We start from the raw sequence: 25,319 nt of genomic DNA, 5'->3' as shown, positions 1-25,319 counted from the left end.
GCTTGTGTGTTCTTAAGCACCTTGATACTGCCTTCAGAGTGGAATGGACTCATCCGCATGCCACCCACATGCTAATGTCCTTATTCACACCCAGAAACCTAATGAGGAGTATGTTTTCAGTAGCATTTCCTGACCAGCATGTTTTTATAGATGTAGTAGGCCGGGGATTATGAACTAAACCACAATACAATTCAGGCACCAGACTAGAATCTTGATTGTGCATCTTTTGGATTGTGTGTGACATTAGGCGAATTCCATAACTTCTCCAACCATCAATTTCCTGCCAAGGAATTTGCTTTGGTCGCTTAAAGTGATACCCGCAAATTCATAATTCAGATGAATGCTATTTAATATAATATTAAAACATAATTTAGTGTTTTATTTTGTGAATAAGGAAATGTTGGTTAAGGATTTTGTTTTCTAATTAAAAACTTTTATTTCTATAACATACACAGAACCCCTAGAGGCCGAAGAAGGAAAACAAACCAAACTCAAACACTATGAAATCATAAACAAACCGGTATTTAATATAATGTGAAGCTATGTAATTCACACTTGGTAGATTTATTACATCAATCATTATACCCCTAGAAAAATAAATTTTTCAAGCCTCAATTTCTAAATAATTTACACCTCATTCTTTAAAATAGAATGAAAATCTATGACAAAAAGAAACCCAACATTTAGCACATTGTCAAAATCAATGTTCTTTTGTTAAAAACGGCTGACATCTGTCAGTAGTAACCGTATGGAGACTGTTGGTGTGACCATCCTGTCCTGCCCTGTTGTTGATAGTAAGGCTCTGGTCTCTGCTGTGGGTAGTTGTTACCCCATGATCATCCATGCCACTGATTCCATCGACTCTCACTTGGCCATCCCTGTCTGTTATCCCTACCACTAAACTGTCTGTTCTCTTGCAGCCAGTTGCCTCTATTTCTTTGTTGACCAGCAGCTCTGCTATTCCATTCCTCAACATTGGAGGCTATTCAGGAGGATGTTTCTAGTATTCCCATTACTCTTTGTCATCTTGTGTGAATGTACTTGCAAACACCTCTTCAAAACTTGGAATCACTTCAGAAGTTTCACTCATGTTGAAATTCTGTACAATTTTTAAGATCCTTCCACGAGATGCACAGGAGCGATCAGGGGCGTTCACACAGCAGCACCCCACACAGCAGCACCCCACACAGCTGTCCTAGGTAACCAAATGCTTAGCCCATTAAGGACTTTTATGGTGTGGCAAATAAGTTGGTTCTGTGTAAGTTCATGTCCTGTTCTCTCCACTAGGTGTAGTCAGCGCATAGGCTGAAATTAGCTTCAGAAACTCCTAGTGAACATCCAAGATCTTTGATAACCTAATGGGTAGAGTCTTTCAGAGGGCCCCTGTAGAAGACTCCTGTCTTGTTCCCTGTCTTCTCTAACCATTGGTGTCTATCATGTTTACCTTTCTGAATGAGGTTTGAGCCTCTTCCCTTGGGTCCTCCTTGTTTAGCTTCTTTAGGTATACTGATTTTAATATGTTTATCCGATATTATCTGGATAATATCCACTTATAAGTGAGTATATACCCTGTGTCTTTCTGCTTCTGAGATACTTCACTCAGAATGATCTTTTCAAGTTCCATCCATTTGCCTGAAAATTTCATGATTTTCTAGTTTTTAGTTGCTGAGTAGTATTTTGTTGTGTAAATGTGCCATAATTTCTGTATCTATTCCTCCATTCAGGGACATTTAGGGTGTTTCCAGACTCTGGATATTACTGGCAAAGCTTCTATGAACATAATTGAGCAAATGTCCTTGTTGTGTGGTTTTGAATCTTTAAGATCTATTGCCAGGACTGGTATAGCTGGATCTTGTGGTAGGACAATTCCCACGTTTCCGAGAAAGCACCAGATTGATTTCCAATATGGTTGTACAAATTTACATTTTCACTATCAATGCAGATGTGTTCCCCTATCACCAGAACCTCTCCAGCACGTGCCATAACCTTGAGTTTTTGAGCTTAGCCATTCTGAAGGCTGTGATGTGGAATCTCAGGTTCATTTTGAGTTACATTTCTCAGATGACTAAGGACATTGAACACTTCTTTAAGTGTTTCTCTGCCATTCGATTCTGAGACTCATAGCCAAACTTGGGAAGCGTGTAGGCAATCTTTTGGATGAAGAGGGTAAAGTAGCTCTACAAGGAGACCAAGAGAGTAAAAAATCCTGGGCCAAGGAATGCCTGCAGAGATTGATACTTCAATCAAGGACCATTGAAGGCGAGGACCTAGTGTCACTGATCAGATCAAGCCCAAAAGCTGCTCAATTTCCAAGTGGGTTCCCTAGTAAGAGGAGAAGGGCCTGGCTTTGACATGAACTCAGTGCCTGGCTGATAACCTCTCCCTCACAGGTGCAGCCTTGCCAGGTCACAGATGAAGATTATATAGCCAGTATTGATGAGACCTTATAGGCTAGGATCAGATAGAAGGGGAGGAAGTCCTTCCCTATCAGTGGACCAGAGCAAAGGCACCGAGGGTGAATAGTGAGGGTGATGGGATGGGAGGAGATGATAGGAGGATGCTACAGCTTGGATATACTGTGAATAAATTGCAAAAATAAAAAAAAGTTTCTAGGACCATTGCATGCTGTAACATGCAGAACAGCTGTGTCAGCTGGTGGAGTGTAGATAGGGCTGAATATGGGTTGTAGTAGTGGGGTCAAAATGTCGGGAGAGCACTTGGAATCAAGCTTGATGACTTAATCAAGTAACCTTTCACTCCCACCCAACTGTGTGAGCCTGTTTTCATGTGTAGATTCAATAATGGGATCAATGAAGTCAGTCTAATGCCATGGCTTTAATACTGTAAATACTGAGAGAGATTCTGCAGTGCTGAAACTAGATCACTGTATGAAAGGCAAAGGATTTCAAGACAGTTTGAAGGATGAAGAGATCAGCAGAGGAAGGAGGACAATGATAAATTTTATTATTATTTTTATGCTATTTCAAGACTTGTATTGTCCAGGGAGACTGTCATCCCTCAGTGAAATGTGTTAGAACAGTTGATTTCTGACCATTAAAAAGCAAGAAGTCTGATCATTTCCTCTTCAGGACTATTTTAGCTTGACATTAAAACTAAAAAGACAATCTCAGACATTCTTTTCTTAATTTATTTTGCAATTTATTAATTTTATATCCTAATTGTTGCCCTGTCCCTCATCTATTCCCAGTCTCAGCCTCCCTACCTCTCCCCTCTCATTTCCTTTCACTAGTCCACTGAAAATGGGAGTTCTCTCCACTGCCATCTGACCCTAACTTATCAAGTCTCATCAGGACTGCCTGGGTCCTCTTCCTATAAGCCTAGTAAGCCCACATCACTAGGGAAAAGTGAGCAAAGAGCAAGCAACCAAGTTCACGATAGAGGTAGTCCCTGCTCCCCTCACTCAAGAACCCACATGGAGACTGAGGTGTCCATTGGCTGCAGCTGAGCAGGGTGTCTAGGTCCCCTTCATGATAGTCCTTGGTTGATACATCAGTCTCTGCAGGCAACCTTGGGCCCAGACTTTTTAGCTTTGGTGTCCAGGTCCTTATACATCCCTCTTCTTCCTCAGGACACCCTGTGGAATTTTGGCGATGAGTCTTCACATATGCTTTGATTCCCTGTTGGGTGGAACCTTTCAGAGGTCTTTTATGTTAGGCTGCTGACCTGTTCCTCCTTTTCCACTGATTCTGGTGTCATCCTGTTTGGCATTCTGAATGATGATTAATAGGGTCCTCTTGTTTAGCTTCTTGAGGTCTGTATATTTTAGTATGGTTATTTGTTTGTATAATGTTCTTGTGGGATATATACAATTTACTCTTGTTCATTCAAATGCTGATTTCTCTGCCCCACTATCTGTTTTCAATCTGGACATTGGATTGTGATGCTTATTCTAAGCATCAGCTGTCTCAGGTTTGTATATATATATAGCACCATTTGTTCTCTATATTTGCAATTAAACATTCAGTCTGTGCTGTGCGATGGAGAAAATAGGGTAGAACATCCTGGTCGGGAGGTGAGAAGGAAGTGAGTGTGAGGACTTGGAGAGGAGAGATGGGGAGAAGAGGACCTGCAACCATGAGGAGAGATGAACTGGACCTAAGAACCACAGTGGTCATTCAAGGAGGTTCAGTCCAAGTAGTTTAGTATACTCTTCCTCATCTCTAGCCTCTGACATTTTGTAGAGTCAGGAAGATCCTGTGTTTGGAACCTGGGTCTGCATCTGTGCAGGCCTCAGGCTATTGCATGCCACCTGGCCAAAACCACTGGGCAAGGACATGTTCTATTGTGTACCTCAGTCCTCTCTCATATGTTTCACCTCCCTCAGGACTTCAGTTCTACCTCTCTCCACAGAACATGCACCGATCCTCTCTTCCATCTTTCCTGCCTGACTATCACACCTTCCTTCTTTAGAGTGTTGTCCAATTGGCCTGGACATCTTTGCCATCACGCTGTTTCCCCAAAAGTGCAAGTCATGTTTGCCTGGGCAGTCTCTAGAATTCTTTTTTTTTTTTTTTTTTTTTTTTTTTTTTTGTCTCTAGAATTCTTCTAGCTTGCCTTGTGTCAGAGATGCAAGTGATGTACAGAGTAGCCCCACTCTGCACTATAAATGCAGAAAACAGTGAAGCTTACCACTTATACAAGGGTGATCTCATCTGTGTGAGCAGGAAGGAAGTGAAGAGCATGTCTATTTTCCTCCTGGAGATTGCACTGCATTTACATTTCTATGTCCTTGGCCCCAGTGCTGTGTTAGGATTCCAGGGTCATGGTATCATATATTTCTACCAGATTCTAACTTTCCTCGTGAACTTCTGTCTGATGCTCCAGGCAGTAATGAACTTTCAGTCCATTGGCTTTCTTCAAAATATAGTACTTTATTCCAGTTGATCACTGTATAGGCTGCACACTCCACTTTTGAAAGGTATCATATAAAAATTCAGTTTTACTCTGTAGTGTGCTCTTTGATCACTTTCCTTGGGCAAGGTGAAGTTGCCAGGCCACAGAGGAAAAGGGTGCAGGCAGTCCTGAAAAGACTTGAGAGTCTGGGGCCAGTTGGCTATGAGAGGAGGGCACCCTTTTACTGAGGACTATGGGAGGGGTATAAAGAAATGAGCGAGGTATTGTAGGACCTGGAGGAGAAAATGGAGAAGGCTACCATGGATATGTAAAATTATTATATTAATAAAAAATTCAGAACCAAAACAAATTTCAGTTTTAATTTCACCTCCACTGCTTGGGAATTCAGCTTCTCATATTAAGTTTGCTTTTCTCCTAATACATTGGAACTGTTTATTCTCTAGATTCTTGGTAAGAACAAGAGATATGAGGAATGAAAACAGGTAGTAGGTCACCTTTGAGATCATGATGTTTCGTATGTATTTTAGTTCATACAAGGTATGTGTAGGATTTATCCTGCTAGTGTTTTCTTCACTATGCAGGAGGTTCTAACTTGACCTATGGAAGATGGATGGATCTCAGAAACAACTGTAACAATTTAATGTTCCATATGAGAAATAGGGCTTGAGGTGGGGCAAGGATGAAGAGACTGAGGAGAGTATTTGCTTATATAACACAGATGAACCAGTAACAAGTAAAATTTATCCATGATAGAACAAGGAGAAAAACAGATAAGAAGGGTGCCTTCTAGGCCTCTACCTTGGATAGTGTCCTAGCTTCCTTTCTATCAGTGTAATGAACAACATGACTAAATGCACGTTGGAGAGGAAAAGCCTTATTTGACTTACAAGTCCTGATCACAGTTCTTCATTGAGGGAAGTTAGGGCAGGAACTCCTAGCAAGAGCAGAGGCAGGAAGTATGAAAGAAACATACTGGCTTGCTCTCCATGGCTTGCTCAGTTTGCTTTCTTCAAACTGTCAGCATCATCTCTGATGAATGGACTCACCTATGGTGTTCTGTTCCTTTCCACTACAATCATTTATTAAAAATGTTTTGTCTATGTGCAATCTCATGGAAGCCATACCTCTATTAAGGTTCTTCTTCCTTTCTTGTGTCAAGTTGACAAAAAAATACTGCCACACCCACGCCAGTGTCACCATAGTAGCATAAGCTACAGGGAGGGGGATATGATTTCCCCGGAAATAAGCCCCCTGGAAGGTCCCTGGCAAACTCATCCCACTTGGAAAAGAGACATGTTCTGAGATTTCTATGCTTCTTCAGTTGTGGCTCTGGGGCTGGAATAATGAATTCTTTGATCTTTCCCTGTGACACCTGAAACAGCACAACTAACTTTATAAAGAAATTTATTATTAGTAGATTGTTAAAGGCTTTAATAAAAATAAGTTTAAGGAAAGTAATGAATTAGATTTAGTATTAATAGGCATTAAGAATAGTAAAATAATAATAGGCTCCTTCTTAAGAAATAATAGCATGAGAGGTGCAGCTGGCGGGAGTTCCCCCATCCCTTCAGAATCTTGTTCCTAAGAAAGATCATAAATCTTAAGCAGGACATATGGGAGGAGGGTTAACAAAGGTATACTTAGATTTTGATATAGAGAGGGATTTTGGCAGGCATCTGAATTAGCTCCTGACTTTCCTCTTCATTGGTTAGCAATAATGAAACTATATTTGAGGTTTCTTTTCCTTTGTTTGCTCTGATCAAAAAGTTTCTAGGCACAGATTTCTTGTGGGCACTGCCTTATGTTAAAACATAAACTTTGTATCCTTGGTAAAAGTCTGAATGTCCTGGAAAGCGTGCCAATTTTAAGGTGCTTCCTTGTGAAATCATTATAAAAATACTAGCTTGATTTCAGTAAAGTTACAACAGAGTCAAAACCATCAAGGTGTCTCTGTCTGTCAATTCTTCGCCGAAACTGTGTCTTCCTGTCTAAAGCCTTGTTCTTCTGCGGATGACGGGAGCCTGACTGGGCTGGTCTGTGGCAAAATACTAAAGATCACATAGCACAGAGAGTAACTGTATTTCTAAATATATAAATCCAGTGTGAGGTCAACAGGCATGGCTCAGTCTCACTGAATTCATCCCCAATCTAAGTGTTTATGCTGTTCCTCATGATGGGAACATTGAAATTCCTATTGCAGACTACTTGGTTGAGCTTTTGTTATGCCAGTAGTAATACTTACTATTCCTGTGATAATGTATATTTTCTCCTCCTCTCTACTTTAGAGTCATTTACACTGTAGAAGACTCAGGGCAACAGCAGAGTTTCTATTACTCTGGGGAATACTGCATCCTGGACATGGTTTTCTTATTCCTGATTTGTGCTTTACAGGTTTCCATCAGGATGCAACATCATGAAGGACAAAACCCTCAGGTAAAGAAGACCTATCCTGAAGTGAGTACCTGAGAGAAGTTGGAAAGTGACTGTGAGGTGGAGATTCACCAGTGTCCTGAGGAGATTAATAGAGAAAGATATGTGGGAGAGGAAGCAGAACAATGGTGGAGAGAGTGAAAGCGAATGAATGTGAACCTGCTTTTTCTTTCTCTCTTTCTTTCTCTGTTTCTCTATCTCATTTTTTAGTTATTGTGATCACATGTCTTTGCTGTGAAAAACACTGAAGACCACAGAGGAAACTAAGGAGACAAGACAACTATATGCAGTAGTCTGCATTGGTGCTCTTAAGCTGTTTTTCACTGTCCACCCACCAAGTGCTCAGCTATTTCTCTCACAGGACTTCCTGAGTCCAGGGAAGGTGGGTAAAGCTGGTTTGTGATGAGTTATTGTTCAGGACTCAATTGCTGTGGGAGGCCTTTACAGTCTTTCAAGAGAATTGTAAAATGCACAATACTCAGGCTGAAAGTCTGCAATAGTGAGGGTGAAGTTTGTCCCAGATCTGCTGACAATGAATCTGGTGGGGTCTCTGCTAATCTTGACTGAAGTGTGGTAAGTGAGGGCATTGATGGTTTGTCCTGGACTTTGCTGGTCCCAGAACAGGTACCATCAGTGTAGAGGAGGCTCTGAGTGGCCCTGCAGATGATGGAGACTTTCTCTCCTGGAGAAACCTGAAGGGAATCTGCTGACTGGGTGAGCATGATATGCCCATTATAAGTTATAATCAGAGCCACACAGGGATACAGAGAGTGAGTGAGATGTTAGAGCAGTGGTTCCCACTATCAGGAGGCCAGGACCTGCCAGACCTGTGCTGCAAATGGCTTTTCTTCATTACCAATCTCCAAAGCATCATTGAGGTCAAAATTATCTTGGCATGTTATTCTATTTTTGGCATACAGGAGTAGAAGGAGGAGGGGGGCTGCTTCCTCTTAAGCTTTTGATAATTCTCTGGCCCAAGGAAAGGCTCCATTTGTAATTCATGATCACAGGGAGAGGCCAGTGAGATGTGTTAATGCAAACTCAATGAGGATGAAGGCTGAGCAAGGGTATGGAGGGCTGTGGTCACCCCTGTATCTGCTGCTATCCTCAACCTTCCATCTACTGCCTGCCTTTACCATTATCCCTGAGGATTTCCTCTGGTAGTGCCACAGGTGCTGTGCTTATTGTGTGAAAGCCACTGCCACCTCCAGGGTGAACAGCATTCTGTGTCCCTGGGAGGTTGCTCTTAGGAATTAACACGTCTGCAGAGTGGGGCTAGCAGCAGACCTTAGCTGCAACAGTGACTGAAGTATAAGGCACAAGGCTGCTCTGGTGAGGTCTCAGACAAAGCTCAGTTGCTCCTGTGATGTGGGACCAGACTCTGCTCTTCTGGAATGTTGTGCCCATCCTTGATCTTGGAATGTGTTAATGTGTGGCCAAGATACAACTAATCTCACAACTCAGGATGCTAGCTACTATCTCTTTTTTTAAAATTTTTACTTCTTTAAATTTTTTAAAATTAAAAAATAATATTTTTAGAGATGTATAAGTATTTCCTTCTCTTATTTACTGTATTTTCATTATCATGTGGACACTGTTTTTATAATGAAAGCATGGTTTGCAATAAAGACTTTCATTTTTTGGACCTCTTAATTAATGCCTAACATTGTTTCAAATCATTTGTTCATTTTCTAGATACAGTTATCATTTCAGTGACTTTACCCCATGCAGATCAAATGATTTTTATAGTGTAGGTAGTTTTTTGTTTTGTTTTGTTTTTCCATATCTTGCTCATCTGGAGAAGTTTCATTAAGGTACTTTTCATTTAGGTAAGAAAATTTTTTATTAATTACAGTTCATTTGCTTTGTACCCCATCTGTAGCCTCCTCCCTGATCTTCTCCCAATCCCATCCTCCTTTCCTCTGCTTTTCCTATGACCTCTGCTCCTCCCCTCCCCCCACCAGCCCATGCATAAGGAAGGTTCTTTCTCCCTTCCACCTGAACCTAGTTTTTCAGGTCTCATAAGGACTGGCTTCTTTGTCTTCCTCTGAGGACTGGTAAGGCTGTTTCCTCCTCAGGGGTTGATGATCAAAGAGGCAGCCTATGAGTTCATATCATAAATGGTTCCTGTTTTTAATATTGGGGAACCCTTTTATACACTGAGCTGCCATGGATTACATCAGTGCAGGGGTTCTAGGTATCTCTGTGCCTGGTACTTCGTTGGATTATGAGTCTCTAGGAAGATCCCTGTGTTCATATTTTCTGGTTCTGTTGCTCTCCTTGTGGGTTTCCTGTCCTCTCCAGATCTTAATATTTCCCACTTCTTACATAAGATTCCCTGTACTTTGCCCAACACTTGTCCATAAGTCTCAGCATTGGCTTTGATAGTCTGCAGGGTAGAGGGCCTTTCAGAGGCCCTCACTGTGGGGTTTTCTCATGACAGGGAAACTCAGTCTCTGATGCCCTTGGACACACAGTTCTGTCTGGGATGGAGAGTCGGGCATGTAGCAGGTCTCTGGACTGGTGGTTGAGTGCCCCACTCTGGGCTGGCGGCTGTGAGCCCAGTGATCCCTGGGACCTTTTCCAGGGATTGACTGGGTGACCTGAGGTCTGTCCCTATTGCTTAATTTCCTCTGGGGTTTTCTTACAACTGGAAATCACAGTCTCTGGTGTTTTGATGCCCACAGTTCAGCCTGGGAGGGTGATCAGGACACACAGGCATGTGGCTCTGGACTAGCTACCAGTGTCTGCTGAGACCTGGGAATCACAATCTCTGGTGTGTTATAGCCCAGAGTCCAGTCTTTTCGTCACTGTGCTGACACTGCTTTCCTGCTCCTCAGTCACAATGTCTTCCTGCTGCTGCCATCTTGAATCTCCTGGCTACTCTTTCTTAATTTATCCCCAGGACAAGTTTAGGCCTTGGTCTGTAAAGTTTTTCATTAAATGAGATGAAACAATAAATGGAACCCTACGAAATAGTCATCATGTTTCCCTGTGGGACTGAATTCCACCTGACCAATTATTTCCTGTTATTATTGGGTGAAATTAGCAAATTGCACAATTTTGTGAGAAACTCTTTAATGTTATTTACATGTTTTCTATTCTAATCTGGTAATGTTAGCTTGCTGAAAAGCACTTATTCTTCTGTCTCTCTGCATCCTTGTATGAAACATGTTTTCTAAGGAAGAGGATGATTAGGTGGTCCTCTCTCTCTTTTGAATTCAACTTCCTGAGGCTCCTCTCAGTGTGAGAAGAAGTGGTGTCTAGACATTCTCCTCCAATATTCATGAATTATTTAGCCCCAGGTAGTTGGATAGGGTTTGAGTACCAAGCTTGATTTACCCCTTGTTGAATGGACTTAAAGTTCAATCAGAGTATATGTGCCATTATTCCACCCTTAGTGGTATCATTTATGCTGGTCATTGTTCTGGTTTATAGGAATTATAACTGGAAATGATAATTTTTAATTATTTATTCACTTTTATTTTATGTACATTGGTGTTCTGTCTCTTTGAATGTGTGTGTGAGGATGTTAGATCTCCTGGACCTGTAGTTACAGAGAGTTGTGAGCTGCCATGTAGGTGCTTGGAATTGAACCCAGGTCCTTGGAAGAGCAGTCAGTGCTGTTAACCACTGAGCCATTTCTCCAGCCCCCTGGAAATGATTACTAATTCCACTCTTCATTTGGAAGCTTGTATGGTGCCTTCTGGTACTATGAAAGGTAGTCCTCAGACAGTGCATCTCAAGGTCACTTGAGTCTTCCAGGTCCTTTTTCTAAAGTGCAATAGTGACTTAGCTTCTTCTACCTCTGGTGACACCCTAGGGAAACAACAGTAACCTACAATATAAAGAGAAAATTTCTATCCAATTATAAGTGAGTATATACTGTGCATGTCTTCTTTTGGGTTTGGGTCACCTCATTCAGGGTGATATTTTCTATTGTTCCATCCATTCTTCTGCAAATTTCTTGATATCTTTGTTTTTAATACCTGAGTAGTATTCCATTGTGTAAATGTACCACATTTTATTTACCTATTTTTTTTGGGGGGGTTGAGGGCATCTGGGTTTTTCCACTTTTTGGCTGCTATGAATAAAGCAGCTATGAACATAGTTGAGTAAGTGTCCTTGTGGTATAGTGGATCTTCTTTTTGGTATATGCCCATTAGTGGTATAGCTAGATCTTGATGAAGCACTTTTCTCAATTTTCTGAGAAAGCAGCAGATGGATTTTCAAGGTTATTGTACAAGTTTGCACTCCCAACAAGCAATGGAGGAGTATTCCCCTTTCTCCACAACCTTGCCAGCATGTGCTGTCACTTGGGATTTTGATTTCAGCCATTCTGATAGGTGTAAGATGGAATCTCAGAGTCATTTTGATTTTCATTCCTCTGATGACTAAGGAGTTAGTCCTGATAACTGAGGACACTGAACATTTTTTAAAGTGTTTTGCAGCCATTAGGGATTCTTCTGTTGAGAATTCTCTGTTTAGTTCTGTACCCCATTTTTCACTGGATTATTTGGTTTGTTGGTTGTTAATTTTTTTTATTTCATTATACATTTTATATATTAGCCTTCTTTTGCATAAAGGGTTGGTGAAGATGTTTGCCCATTCTGTTAGGTACCATTTAGTCCTATTGACAGTGTCTTTTGCCTTTCAGAAACTTTTCAGTTTCATGTCGTTCCATTTATTAATTATTGATCTTAGTTCCTGAACTGTTGGTGTTGTGTTTATGAATGTGCCAATGAGATCAAGGCTCTTTCCCACTTTTTCTTCTGACAGATTTAGTGTGTCTGGTTTGATGTTGAGGTCTTTGATCCACTTGGACTTGGGTTTTGTGCAGTGGGATAAACATGGATCTAACTGAAATTTTCTACATGCAGACATCCAGTTAGTCCAACAGTGTTTGTTGAATCTGCTTTCTCCTTTCCATTGTGTGGTTTTGCCTTCTTTGTAAAAAATCAAGTTCTCATAGGTGTGTGGGTTTATTTCTGGATCTACAGTTTGATTTTTTTGATCAATTAGTCTGTTGCTATGCAAATACCACATAGGTTTTATTACTATTGCTCTGAAATTACTATTACTATTATTATAACTGTTAATTGAAACAGGGATGGTTATAGCTCCAGAAGTTCATTTATTTGTACAGATAATTTTAGCTATTCTGTTTTTTGTTTATTATTTATAAATTACAGGATATTATGCTACAATCTCCATATCTAAAGAAGCTATGTAAAAAGGAAATATCAACAGAGGATGCTTAAATTTTACTCAGAAGGGGAAATAAAATTGTCACTGCATGTGGATGGAGTGAACAAACTGGGTAGGAGAAGGAAATTGTTAGTGAGCATGCATGGGGATTAGGAGTAGGAGATCAGGGCAGAGAGGCATGGGTCTGAGAAAAGAAGACAGAGGAGGGTGGCATCTCTGGGATGTGCCAGAGACCTGGCATACGGAGGGTCCAGGAAGCTTATGGGGTCACCCTAGCTGAGGCTTCTAGCATATGGAGCCTCAAATGACTATCTTCTGTACCCAGACAAGACTTCCAGTGGAGGGATAAGAACACAAACCCATCCATAAAATCCCCAACTCAAAATATTTTCTTCCTTAAAGGTATGAAGGGAGAAAGACAGAGTAAAATCTTAGAAAATGGCCAACTAAAGGCTGGCCCTACTTGCGAACTAGCTCTGACACTATTGATGGGTGAGAACCAATCCCTGAATCCCTGATACTATTAATGTTACTCTGTTATGCTTGTAGACAGGAGCTTAGCATAAGTCTCCTGAGCAGATTTACAGATGCAGAGACCCATAACCAAACATTATGCATTGCTCTGTGAGTCCTATGGAAATACTGAGGGAATGACCAAGGGATCCAGAGTGGTAAAAAGACTCCAGAGGAAGATCTACAGAGTCAACTAACATGGGCAATGGGTGCTCACAGAGACTGAACCACAAACCAAAGAGAATGCATGGACTGGACCTAGGCCCCTGCACATATGTAGCAGATGCACAGGTTTGTCTTCATGTATTTCCCCCAACAACTGGAGAAAAAGCTGTCTCTGACTCTCATGCCTGCCTTTGGATCTTGCTCATGTAACTTGGATGCCATGTCTGGCCTCAGTGTTAGAGGATGTGCCTAGTGCTGCATCAACTTAATGTGCCAGGGTGGGTTGGTATCCATGGCTGACTTCTTTCTTCTCTGAGGTAAAGAAGAAGGAAAGATATGAGGGAAGGGTGAATGTGGGGGAGCTGTGAGGAGAGGAGGGTTGCTGTGATCTAGATGCAAAGTGAATAAATAAATGAATGGATAAAAAAACAAGGACCACTAATGGAGACAAACTAGAACTGCTGCACAGATGTTGCCCCTGGCAGTTCAGTGTCCAAGTGGGTTCCATAGTAATGGGAAAAGGGTCTGTCTCTGACATGAACTGATTGGCCTGCTCTTTGATCACCTCCCCCTGAGGGGGAGCAACCTTACCAGGCCACAGAGGAAGACAGTGCAACTATTCCTGATGAGACCTGATATATTAAGATCAGAAGGAAGGAGAGGAAGACCTCCCCTATCAGTGGACTTGGGGAGGGGCATGCATGGAGAAGGGGGAGAGAGAATAGGACTGGAAGGGGAGGAGGGTGGTTTACAGGGGTTACAAGTGAATAAAATGTAATTAATAAAAATTAAAATAAAAATGGAAAAACACAACGAACAAAACAAAAGAACATTTCATGTTGGACATATTCTTTTTTTGATGGACTATGGTTCTTAGGAAGAAGGTTCTGAACCTAAATAGGAAAATTTCACTTAAACTATATATAGGTTTTATGGGTATTTTTAGGTAGATGTTTAATTATTTGTTTTCTTATGACTTTTTCCAGACACCCTTACTGTTATGTTACTCTCTGATCTCTTTTTATATTTTTCTCCCTTTCCACCTTGCTAAAGCACCTATTTTTCTTTAAAAGTCACTTCTACCATTCTGTGCTCCTACCTGTTGCTTTTTTCCCCAGAAGATTTATGTATTTGCGTTTTTGAGTACACTGTCTGCATGTATGCATGCCAGAAGGGGGCAAAGAATCCCCGTAGAGATGGTTGTGATTTGCCATGTGTTGTTTGAAAATTGAATTCAGAACCTCCAAAAGAGTAGATAGTGTTCTGAACCACTGAGCCATATCTCCAGATACTGCTTTTACCTTCATAATTTCTGCAGTTACTCTGGATCATATACTTGAATGTTCATTTGGGGCTAGGAGCTTCCAATGAATGGGAACCTGTACCACTTGTTTTTCTGGGTGTAGGTTACCTCCATCAATATGATCTTTAGTACTTCCTTACATTATCTTTCCAAGTCATTTTTGTTTATAGCTGAATAATATTCCATAGTGTGTATGTGTGACATTGTATTCAACTATTTTTCAGTTAAATGACATTCAGGTTATTTCCAGTGAACATGACTGAGCCAGGATCTGTGGAGCTTTGTATTTAGAGAATTCTTTGGACATATGGGAGGAATAGAATAGTTGGGTCATATGTTAGATTTATTCAGTAGCTTTCTTTGGTTCTCAGAACTGATTTCCAGAGTGAGTAGCCTAGTTTGCAGTCCCCATGACAGTATTTGAGGGTTCCCATTTCCCCATATTCTTTCAAGCATTTGAGGCCAGTTGTTTCATTGGTCATTGTCACTCTGATTGCTGTAAGATGAAATCTCAAATGGTTTTGATTTGCATTTCTCTAATTTCTTAGGCATGATCAAGTTTAAATATACTTTATAGCCATTTTTTTTCTACTTTTGAAAATTCTCTGTTTAGATCACAATCCAATTCTTTGGGTTTAATTGTTATATTTTCTACTCTTTGTTTTTTGAGCTATTTGGCTCTATTAGGTTTTTAACTGGCAAAGGTTATCTCTTTGTGGGTGTCTTCTTAACACCATTGATGTTTTCTTTAAAAGTCTAATAATATTTTACTTTTTGACATTTCACTTGTTAATAGTTGACTTTAGTTTTTAGGAAAGTGTATTCCTATTCAGAAGCCCTTTTCTTTTTTTTTAAAATTAAATTATTTTTTATATTAATTTCAGTTTATTTACTTTATATCCCAGCTGTAGCACCCTTTCTCATTCTCTCCCAATCCCATCCTCCCTCCCTCATCTCCTCCCTGCCTCTCTCTTAGTCCACTGGTAGGAGAGGTCCTCCTCCCCTTCCATGTGACCCTAGCTTATGAGGTCTCTTAAGGACTGGCTGCAATGTCCTCCGCTGTGGCCTAGCTAGGCTGCTCCTCCCCGGGGGTGGGGGTGGAGGTCAAAGAGCCAGCCACTGAGTTCATGTCAGAGACAATCCCTGTTCCCCTTATTAGGAAAACTCACTTGGATACTGAGCTGCCATGGGTTATATCCAAGCAAGGATTCTAGGTTATATCCATGCATGGTCCTTGGTTGGAGTATTAGTCTCAGGAAAGACCCCTGTACCCAGTTATATTTGGTCCTTGTGGAGCTCCTGTCCTCTCCAGGTCTTACTAACTCCCCCTTCTTTCATTTGATTCCCTGCACTCTGCCCAAGATTTGGTTAAGAGTCTCAGCATCTGTTTGAGTCTTTCCAGGGCCCTCTGTTTTAGACTCCTGTCCTTTTTGCTTGTTTTCTCCTACTTCCAATGTCCATGCAATTTGTCTTTGTAAGTGAGGATTGAACATCTTATCCTGGGTCTTCCTTCCTGTTTAGCCTCTTTATGTGTATAGATTTTAGTATGTTTATTGTGTCTTATAGGTTGAGTATTGGCTTATAAGTCAGTAAATACTGCTACAAACATGGTTGAACAAAAGTCCTTGTTGTGTACTTGAGCATCTTTTGGATATATGCCTAGGAGTTCTGTAGGTGTATCTTGAGAAAGCAATATTCAAAAGTGTCCGAGAAAGCATGAGATTGATTTCTAAAGTAATTGTACAAGTTTACATTTTCATTAGCAGTGGAGAAGGGTTCCCCTTTCTCCACAACCTCTCCAGCATGTGTTGTCTTGAGTTTTTTGATCTTGGCCATTCTGATGGGTATAAGGTGAAATATTAGGGTCTTTTTGATTAGCATTTCCTTGATGGCTAAGGACATTGACCATTTCTTTAAGTGTTTCTCTGCCATTCGATATTCCTCTATTGAGAACTCTCTGATTAGCTCTGTACCCCGTTTTTTAATTGGATGACTTGATTTGTTGCTCTTTAACTTCTTTAGTTCTTTATATATTCTGAATATCAGCCCTCTGTCAGATATAGGGTTGGTGAAGATCCTTTCCCAGTTTGTAGGTTGTCATTTTGTTCTGATGACAGTGTCCTTTGCTTTACAGAAGCTTTTCAGTTTCTAGGCGGATCCACAATGGTAGCGACCAGTGTGTAGCATATCTGACAAGTAAAGCATCTGAAACTATGACATTGTTTAGTGGAAGGGCTGCTGAACCCAGAACAGTGACATTGAGGCTTCCAGGGGGAAAGTGTACTAACTGTGAACTGAGATCATTTAGATTTCAGTTACCAGGAAACTCATTCTTGCATTTCTCAGGGCAGCTCAATCCCTAGGCACTTCCCTTTATCCACCTCCCTACTCCCTTTATGGCAGAGGCAGTGGTGGCAGCCCCCAGATTCTGCTAGAGAGCACAGTGCCCAGGCCCCAGTTCCAGAGGCTCCTAGCAAAGAAACCACAGCTTGGGATCTGGGACAGAGAATACTCATCCTCCTCTCTCCCCCTCCCCAGCATTCTCCTGGGATAGGTTGCCATAATCTTTCCCTGGTGGAGGTGAAGGATAAAGAGGTAGTCTGCAGAGTCTGCCACAGGGTTCTGTGCCTGGTCCCCAGTACTGGCAGCTCCCTGCACAGTGCAGAGTTCCAGTGGATACCAAGATCTCCTGCTACAGCATCACTGAACTGACTGTTAGCCTACACTTGCTTTTGGCCCAGAAGGATCAAATTGGAGAATAGAGAACATGGGAATCCCTGTGCTTTCCTACTGGTCTTGCTAGAGAGTGAGTGTGCCTTCAAGGGAGTGCTTGCAGAGTCCCAGATCCCAGGGCCCATCTACTCAAGCAGCCATACAACAGATGCCTACTACCCACACCCCTATTGTGGGTAACATAGAGATTCTTGGGTCAGGGTTCTTAACACTGAAGCCCCTGCTCTTCTGGTCTACCAGTGAATTCCCGGGAAACAATTCCTGGAGCCCAGACAGATCTGCCTATCAGTGGCCTGTAGGCAGTGTCATATTCCTCACATAGGTACAGCTGAAACACCAACACACATTCTCAAACTATTCTTTCATCTACCTGAAAAACATTCCAGAAACCAGAAAAAGATGGACCCAGTCTGAAATACAGACTCTGGGAACAAACGGTGAGGGTTACAAATACTCAAATGGCCAGAGGCCAGCATATGAACACACCCAACAAAAGTCAGGACATCATGGCTTCACCATCAAACCTCAAAAACAATGGAGATTTCAATTCATGGGAAATGTAAGAAAATGACTTTAAAACTATGCTTATCAAGTGATTAGGGGCTCATAAAAAGGAAATGAATAAATCTCTCAGAGAAATGACTACAGAAATAGAGGCACAAAAGGAAGAAATGAACAACTCTCTCAAAGCAATAGCCACACAAGTAGAGGCAAATAAAGAGGAAGCAAACAAAACTCTCAAAGAAATACAGACAAATACAGCCAAACAAGTAGAGGCACAATTAGCGACATATTGAGAGGAAACAATGAAAAAAATAGAAGCCATCTTAGAAAAGCAGGACTTCACATTCAAATAGACGAAGTAAGTGGTGTAAGACATGAAAACAGAATTAAAATTAATAAATAAAACACAAACAGAGAAAACCCTGGAGCTGGAGAACATAGAGGAAAGATCAGGAACCACAAAGGTAAGCATCACAATAGAATAGAAGAGATGGAAGAGAGAAACTCAGGTGCCGAAGATACACTTGCAGAAATTGATACGTCTTCCAAAGAAAAAGTAAAATTGGAAAAGTTCCAAACAGAAAATATCTAAGAAATCAAAAATTCCAAGAAAAAACAAAACCTAAGAAAAATAGGAGTAGATGAAAATGAAGATAGCAGGCTTCAAGGTCTGGAAAATATTTTCAAGAAAATCATAGGAGAAAAAATTTTCCAACTTAAAGAAAGACATGTCCATAAACACAAAAGAGACTTACAGAACACCAAAGAGACTAGATCAAAAAAGAAACTCCTCCAAAACAAAACAACTGCCTACAGACTGGGAAAGAATCTTCACCAACTCTTTATCTGACAGAGGGCTAATATCTAGTATATATAAAGATCTAAAGAAGCTGAAAAACAGCAAACCAAATAATCCAATTAAAAAATGGGGAACATAGCTAAACAGAGAATTCTGTGTAGAGGAACATTGAACGGCAGAGAAACACTTAAGGAAATGGTCAATGTCATTAGCCATCAGGGAAATGCAAATCAAAATGACTCTGAGATTTCACCTTACACCCATCAGAATGGCCAAGATCAAAAACTCAGGTGACAACACATGCTGGAGAGGTTGTGGAGAAAGGAGAACCCTCCTCCACTGCTGATTGGAATGTAAACTTGTACAACCACTCTGGAAATCAATCTGGAGGTTTCTCAGACACCTAGGAATAATGCTTCCTCAAGATCCAGCCATACCACTCCTAGGCATATATCCAAAAAGGGCTCAAGTACCCAACAAGGACATTTGCTCAACCATGTTTGTAGCAGCTTTATTTGTAATAGTCAGTAGCTGGAAACAGCCCAGATGCCCCTCAACGGAAGAGTGGATGCAGAAATTGTGGTACATCTACACAATGGAATATTACTCAGCAATGAAAAATAAGGAAATCATGAAATTTGCAGGTAAGTGGTCGGACATGGAAAGTATCATCCTGAGTGAGCTGTTCCAGAAGCAGAAAGACACACACGGTATATACTCACTCATATAGACATATAACATTGGATAAACCTAGTAAAATCTGTACATCTAAAGAAACTAATCAAGAGAGAGGACCCTGACTAAAACGCTCAATCCCCATCTCGAAAGGCAAAAAGTATGGATATTAGAAGAAGAAGAAAACAGGAAACAGGCTGGGAACCTGCCACAGAGAGCCTCTGAAAGGTTCTGCCCTGCAGACTATCAAAGCATACACTGAGACTTATGGCCAAGTGTTGGGCAAAGTACAAGAAATCTTATGTAAGAAGTGGGAAATAGTAAGATCTGGAGTGGACAGGAACCCCACAAGGAGAGCAACAGAATCAGAAAATTTGAACACAGGGGTCTTCCCAGAGACTCATACTCCAACCAAGTACCATGCATGGAGATAACCTAGAACCCCTGCACAGATAGAGTCCATGACAGTGTAGTGTCCAAGTGGTTTACATAGTAATAGGAAGAGGGACTGCCTCTGACATAAACTGTTTGGCCTGCTCTTTGATCACCCCTCCCTGATGGGAGGGCGGCCTTACTAGGCCACAGAAGATGACAATGCATCCACTCCTGATGTGATCTGATAGACTATGATCAGAAGGAAGGAGAGAAGGACCTCCTCTATCAGTGGACTTGGGGAGGGTTATGTGTGAAGAAGAGGGAAGGAGGGTGCGACTGGGAGGGGAAGAAGGAGCAACTTATGTGGGGACACAAAGTGAATAAACTGTAATTAATAAAATAAAAAATAATTTAAAAAAGTAAATGAAGGCACAACATTCTGAATCTTATGGGACAGAATGAAAGCAGTGCCAAGAGGAAAGTTCATTGCACTAACTGCAGTCAAGAAGAATTTTGAAACAACTCATTCAAGTAACTTGGTGGCTCACCAAAAAGCTCTGGAAAAAAATGAAGCAGACACACTGAAGAGGAGTAGACAGCTGGAAATAATCAAACTCTGGGCTGAAATCAATAAATAGGAAAGAAAAACAATTCAAAAAATCAATGAAACCAAGTCCTGGTTCTTTGAGAAAATCAACAAGACAAACTAACTAAACCTTTAGCCAAACTAACTAAAAGGCAGAAAGACACTATCAACCAAATCAGAAATGAAAAGGGTGACATTATGGTAGATACTGAGGAAATCTAAACAATCATTAGGTCTTCAAAAAGCTATACACCACAAAATTTGAAAACTAAATGAAATCCAAAATTTTCTTGATCATTTCCACATACAAAAGCTGCTTAAAGATCAGGTAAGTCAATTAAATAGTCCTATATCCCCTAAAGAAATGGAAGCTCTCCTCATAAGTCTCCCATACAAAAAAAAAAAAAAAAAAAAAAAAAAAAAGGCCAGGGCCTGACGGTTTCAGGGCAGAATTCTACCAGACCAGACCTACAAAGAAGAGTTAATACCAATACTCAATACTCTTCAAACTATTCCAAAAAATAGAATGTTGGTATAATGTTCTTTTAAAATGTATATGCCTTACCCTTGTTAACTCAAATGCTGATTTCCCCACCCCCAACTCTCTGGTTTCAATCTGGATATTGCATTGTGATACTCACTATAAGCATCCTGTCTCAACTCTTGTGTAAACAGGACACAAATAAAGCAACTAGATACAATGTTGTGCAATGGGAGGAGCCAGAGGACAGGAAAGAGGGGAGGAGCTAGAGAACAGCAAGGGGCGAGAAGGAAGAGGAGTGGGAGGAGAGCAGAGCACGAGGAGAGCAGAGCAGGTGGAGAGCAGAGCACTAGGAGAGCAGAGCATGAGGAGAGAGCTTGGAGGACTTGGAGCATGAACCAGACTGAAGATTTCACAAAAAGCAAGTATAATGTGGGAAATCTAAATGTTAGGAAACTGAGGGCTTGGAGGTTTAGGAGGGAGTAAATATTGCCCAGCATTGTGTTTTAGGTTAACTAAAAACCCAGTCTCTGTGTGGTGATTTGGTTATACATCTGCTGAGGATTAACAGCAGTGTTACTAGAAGAAAAACCAATAGTAAATATCAATAACTGCCCACAACAAATGGCGCCCAACTAATCTAAGAATCCATACCTTTTAAATCTTACTTTATCATAATTTGGTGGGGGGAAAAAGCTCCCAGTGATGCAAACCAAACTTAAAATCTGAAAACTCCCAGGTCAGTTACTGTCTCTTTAAGAGAGGCTCTTAAACTAGCCCAGAAGCAAAAGACAGCCTCCTGTGGGCAGACCTGAGACTTCCATAACAAAACTGGCTGCTGCTGCAGTTTAACTAAGGGGGTAAACAAGCATGGCTCTTTTATACTGTGGCTGGCTCAACTGGCTCAGCTCCACAGCTATGGCAGGAAAGAAAGGAACTGGAGGCAGACAAACCTCTAGATAGAGTTTGGCCTAAACTGCATATAAAATAAAAAATTGCCATGGCAGAAGGTGTTTTTTATCTCTTTTGGCTTCATTTTGGCTGTCATATTCATGGATCTGATTGCAGTATGTTTAATGGTGTTGGTTCTTCTCCATGCCTTCTCCAAGAAAGTTCAAGGAGAAAATGGGGAAAAAGCCAAGGATTGGGGTACTAAGTTACAGACAATAGTACTCATCCAAATAATTAGGTTAATAATGGCTAAAATTCAAAGCTCAATGGCTGCAAGATATTTGTCAGCTCTTTCTGGTTAGGGTCCGCCAAGTTACTAAAATGTTTTCCTTTCCTTTTTATGTGCCTTGAATCACTGCATCATTACAAAGTTAAGAAAATTTTATATAAACAAAGGGGATAGGACAAACAGCTACAATATATATAAAAATCTAGGACTAAACCTCAAAACAGGTACAAGATACCTACAGTGTGCTTATATTCTAAATTAAAAAGAAATTTATATGTAGTTTACTTAAAACATGCATTTTCTATTGCTCAAGGCACCCAGCTTGTCTCTCTAATGGGAAGCTTCTCTAGGAAAATAGGTAGCAGCTAGGCATAATACAACAGGCACTCAAGAGCCCGGAAAGATATTTTAATCTATCCAAACTTGTTTTGATTTCAACATGATAATGATTGTATGTTCAATAAAAATGGTAACTTATATTGCCAATCCCTTTACATGGGAACAACTCTAAAACTTACTGAGACATAAAAATGTGTCTCCAGCCAAAAACTTCAACAATACTTGGTCAATAAATGCTTGGCTATAATATCTTCAGCATGTATTATGCTAACCTTTTAATTGATATAGATTAAAAATGGCTTACAGTTTAGTTTCATCCTGCACATCTCATATATTTATAATTTTAGAACACTATAATGCTTGTGAGAAATTATATGTTTGCAGAACAAAAGAACTGGACACCAGAGATGCTGGATCAAACCTAACAGAATCATTCTTCAGCATGCTGAGACATTAACACATCTGTTCCAGCATCTTGCATATTCCAGCATTCTGCTTGTTCCTGCCTCAACTGCTTTAATTGCTATTTTCTCATTAAAGCCTGCTCCCAAAAGAACTTTGAAGAAAGCTACTAATTTTAACTGGTCCAGCATTTTAGACTGTTCAAAAAGGACTTTTTTTGAGCCTGAAATTTCTCAATATTCAAATGTTCTTAGACCACAAATGTTATTGCTTGCTTAATTAACCATTTTTATTTGGGTCCCCTACAGGATTTCTACATGTCCACTATGTCAGCTAGAAGAAACTCATGAGAACGGCATCCAATTTCCTTTAAAGGGGGTTGGGTATGTTTTTGGTTGTTTGCTATGGCTACGAAATTTTATTGTCATTGGGAGATGTTTATTATTAATGGTCTTATTCAAAGTAAAACAAGGAATATACAGGGATATTTTATAGAAATAGAAAAAGGGTAGATTATTGAATCTACTCAACTTAAGGTTTTTTTTTTTTTGTTATTCTCAAATAAGGTTAATTTTAACTCTGGTATAGGATTTTGCATATTGATGCAAAAATAAGTATTTTTAATACATTGGTGTAAGCTTTACTACAGTGATAGTAAGTCAAGGTTACTTCCAATACTTTTTAAACTACTATTAAAAGGTGGTTAGGATATTAGGTATGCAAGTTAATTGTTAGTTATTCAACTCATAGTCATGTCAAATGTTAGTCTAATTTATCACAGGAGTATACATCATAGGTTTAACAGATATGATTTTGTATACAAAGCGAATACATAAAGATAGGTAGTCTTCAAAAACTTCAGAGACCTACAGAATATGGCATTTAAAATGTTCTTATTATTTTAAAGATTCTTTGACAATGCAACAAGTCATTTTCTGGCAGCACCCCACCTACCTGAAAGAAGATAATGAGCATTGAAGAACCTCCATATGGAGATGGCTTCAAATGTGGCAAACAAGCCACTCGGGTAAAGAAAATACCCTCGCTTCACAACAGACAAATTCTGCCTAAAATGGGCAAGCTTAAATGTAGGACAAGTTGACTGCCGAACTCTGCCAAGACAGGGTAAGCAAGTCCTAAAAAGTTCCTGCTTCACGCATTTGTCTGTCAAAATATTGAGAGCCAGGAGGCTGAAGATGATGCTCCAACTTTATAGAGTTATGGGTGACTAACTGTTCAGCAGCAAACTGTTTCTGTCAATTTTTATTTTTTGGAAGCTGCTAACATGCACTTCCTATTTACTCTCATAACTAATTTTATTCCTTCTCAAGTCTCTGATGGGGTTGAAGACCAAATAGTTACAGTATCACATTTAAGATTAAATTGTTTAGAAATTAAGAAATCTTTTTATATAGGTAACAACAATAAGGATAAAAGTTAATTTAGGTATAGAACTTTAAACTTATCAAGATAGATAGGATAATCAGACACTTTCTCCTAAGATACCCTCTCCATGTGCTAAATACACATGGACTAGACGTTGCACATGTAGATCTTACCTAACAGTTTTCATAATTTTGTAATTATTATGGTATTGAAAGAAAAGGAGCCTTTTATTGGACTTAAAGGGGGAAATGTTGGTATAATGTTCTTTTAAAATGTATATGCCTTACCCTTGTTAATTCAAATGCTGATTTCCCCATCCCCAACTCTCTGGTTTCAATCTGGATATTAGATTGTGATACTCACTATAAGCATCCTGTCTCAACTCTTGTGTAAACAGAACACAAATAAAGCAACTAGATACAATGTTGTGTAATGGGAGGAGCCAGAGGACAGGAAAGAGGGGAGGAGCTAGAGAACAGGAAGGGGCGAGAAGGAGGAGGAGCGTGAGGAGAACAGAGCAGGAGGAGAGAGCTTGGAGGACTTGGAGCATGAACCAGACCGAAGATTTCACAAAAAGCAAGTATAATATGGGAAATCTAAATGTTAGGAAACTGAGGGCTTGGAGGTTTAGGAGGGAGTAAATATTGCCCAGCATTGTGTTCTAGGTTAACTAAAAACCCAGTCTCTGTGTGGTGATTTGGTTTTACAGCTGCTGAGGATTAACATCAGTGTTACTAGAAGATAAACCAATAGTAAATATCAATAACTGCCTACAACAATAGAAACAGAAGGAACACTACCAAAATCATTTCATGAAACACAGTCACTTTGGTTCCTAAAACTCACAAAGACCCAGCCAAAAAACAGAATTTCAGGCCAATCTCCCTTATGAACATTGATGCAAAAATACTCAACAAAATACTCACAAACTGAACATAAGATCACATCAAAGATATCATCCACTATGACCTTGTAAGCTTCAGTTCTGGTATGCTGGAATTGTTTAATATTAGGAAATCCAGCAATGTGATCAACCATATTAACAAACTGAAAGAAAAAATAAACACATGATAATCTCCTTAGATATTGAAAAAAAAAAACATTTGAAAATATCCAATATCCATTCATGTTGAAAGTCTTGGAGAAATTAGGGATACAAGGCACTTACCTCAACATAGTAAACGCAATATACAGTAAGCCTGTAGCCAAAATCAAACTAAACGGAGAGAAACTTAAATCAATCCCACTGAAATCAGGGATAAGGCAAGACTGTCTACTCTCTCCGTATATCTTCAACATAGTTTTTGAAGTTCTTGCTAGCGCAATAAGAAAATTAAAAGAGATCAAGGTGATACAAATTGGAAA

The 25,319-nt window shown here is 40.1% G+C and overlaps 1 pseudogene; it reads right to left on the bottom strand.

Annotated features, from left to right (window-relative positions):
* Nucleotides 1-734: 734 nt before the first annotated feature.
* Nucleotides 735-1,090, bottom strand: LOC110563398 (RNA guanine-N7 methyltransferase activating subunit-like; annotated as a pseudogene).
* Between the last annotated feature and the right edge of the window lie 24,229 nt (nucleotides 1,091-25,319).

Source organism: Meriones unguiculatus, chromosome 5 (assembly GCF_030254825.1).
Source record: "Meriones unguiculatus strain TT.TT164.6M chromosome 5, Bangor_MerUng_6.1, whole genome shotgun sequence".
Classification (NCBI taxonomy): domain Eukaryota; kingdom Metazoa; phylum Chordata; class Mammalia; order Rodentia; family Muridae; genus Meriones; species Meriones unguiculatus.
The sequence above is the reverse complement of the archived record's forward strand: the minus strand, read 5'-3'. Positions and strand labels throughout refer to the sequence as shown.